A 2,454-nucleotide genomic window follows, 5' to 3' on the forward strand; every position below is an offset into this window, starting at 1 on the left:
TTGGGAAACTTTAAATAATTTATTTTACAAGGCCATCTCCTGTCCTGGGAGGTTTTCATGTTGAATTCTATTAACAGCTTTTGTCTTCTGTTATAATGCATATATTAACAATTAAAAGCCATTTAAAATAATTGATTCAATTCACTGAAGCCAACAAATTAATTAACTGATGCATAATTAATCAGAGCAGCAAGGCATCCATTCTTCAGGGACCAGATAGGAAAGCTGTGATTTGTGTGCTCATGAATAGCATGGATACAGTCAGCTGTGCTCTTGAACCAGACACTGATACAATCGGGGTGGTAATTTAAGGGTCGAAGGCTGGTCAGCCCACAGAAGGAGTTCTTGGCCTTGGCTACTCTGCTAGTCATGAGGGAGTATTATACTAATATATTAGACAGCTTGGGCTGCCATGGCAAACAAAATACCTGGCTTAAATGACAGACATTTATTTCTCATAGTTCTGAAGGCTGAAAAATCCAGTATCTATGTGCTGGAAGATTCAGTTCCTGGTGAAGTCTCTCTTCCTGGGTTGCAGATGGCCACCTTCTTGCTGTGTCCTCACAGGCCGGGGGAGAGAGGAGAGAGAAAGAGAGGCACTCTGGTCTCTCTTCTTCTTGTAAGGATACTACTCCCATCACGGAGCCCCACCCTTATGACCTCATCTATCTCCCAAAGATCTTATCTCCAAATACTATCACACTGGGGGTTAAGGTTTCAACATACGAGTTTTGCAGGGACACAAACATCAAGTTCATACCAATTATGCTCCAGCCAGGTCTTAAGATAGACACAGAATTATTGGATGTCAGAGCTGGAGGATCCATAGAGACCATCCTGTTCCATTGCTCAACACATACAGGTTGAGAGTTCCTTATCCAAAATGCCTGGGAACAGAAGAGTTTTGGATTTTTTCAGATTTTGGAATCTTTGCATATACATAATGAGAAACCTTGGAGATGGGAGCCAAGTCTAAACATGAAATTCATTTATGTTTCATAGACACCTTATACATGTAGCTTGAAGATAATTTTACATATTTTTAATAATTTTGTGCACGAAACAAAATTTTGTCTCCATTTTGACTGTGACCTCGCACATGAGGTCAGCTGTGGAATTTTCCACTTGTTGTGTCACGTCACTGCTCAAAAAGTTTCAGATTTTAGATTTCCAGATTAGGGATGCTCAACCTGAACCAGTATACTCCAACTGTGGTCTGTGAAATGTGCCAGTCTGCAGTTTGTTCCTGGTCCATGAGGAGATGAGTCCAGAAATTGACAATAAGCATTTAGAAACTTTGATAGCAATTTGACAGAGTAATTTCATGTCTACTGAATCTCATATTCAAAATTTGGGGCTCATATTTTTATGCTCTTTTTATGAAATCATTCTCATAATTCATTTTTGTTATATTTAAAATAAGTATCAGTATGTAATAGATTATAAATTATAAAAAACAGAAGCAAAGCAAAAACAAACTGGTCCTTTACCACAGATATTTCTTGGATTATTCCTGAAATCTTTAAGCCCAAACCTTGCAAAATACTGTCTTAGCCTGAGCATGTTCTAGGGGAGATAACATGAGCTCTAATATCCCTGTGCAGCTGTGTCAGAAAAGGGGATTTGAGAAGCTTCGCGTTTGCCTCTGGAGGTGCTACTGTGCTCCGCAGAGTTCAATGCTATCTAGAGAATAAGATGAACAAAGTCTTATCAAAGACATGTAAGCTGTAAATAACATAGCGGCACTTAGACTCATTTTGAACATGTGCCTACCGAGAGGGTCACGAATTAGCTGTGAAAAGTCACGTTATTGTACAATCACCAGCCACAGCTACACGTTAGAGTGCATTAGAGTACACCACGGTGAATTAATGTACTAACTCAGGTAACAAGAGTGGCGGGCACTGAGGACATACACCTTGGGGTTTTTAGTGAGAAAACAACAGAAAAGAAACCTGAGTCATTGTTTGGGATAGTGAGATGTTGATGAACAGGTTAGGATGGAGATAGTTAGCCCTCTCTAGCACTTTACTAATAACAATGGGAGAGTTCAGCCATTGTTCTGACTTGAAGTGGAATGGGCAGTCGCCTGATTATAAGTTGTCCTTGGGTGTGGTGATGATATTATTATACCTTCCAGCAAATTTGCATGAAGATTTTTTGTGCTGTAGGAGCTGTAATAGCTTTTGTAGCCCCTTGGATGGGATTTAGGTAGGCCTATCTTAGAGATTTATAGGTTATCATATATGCACAGATAGACCACATGGGATGACTCTGCACAAATCCATACATCACCTCTCTCCTTCCTTGAACTCTTACTATGTACAAGAGCCTTGACTTGGGAGTGAAAAGAGCTGTGATTCTACTTTTGTGCATGAGTGATCTTAGAAATATGATCTCAAGATTTTAAAAAGTAAAACTGATATTCTGAAAATAAAAGTTGCTTATTGCGAA

Source organism: Propithecus coquereli, unplaced genomic scaffold (assembly GCF_000956105.1).
Source record: "Propithecus coquereli isolate 6110/MARCELLA unplaced genomic scaffold, Pcoq_1.0 Scaffold787, whole genome shotgun sequence".
In the NCBI taxonomy this organism is placed as follows: Eukaryota; Metazoa; Chordata; class Mammalia; order Primates; family Indriidae; genus Propithecus; species Propithecus coquereli.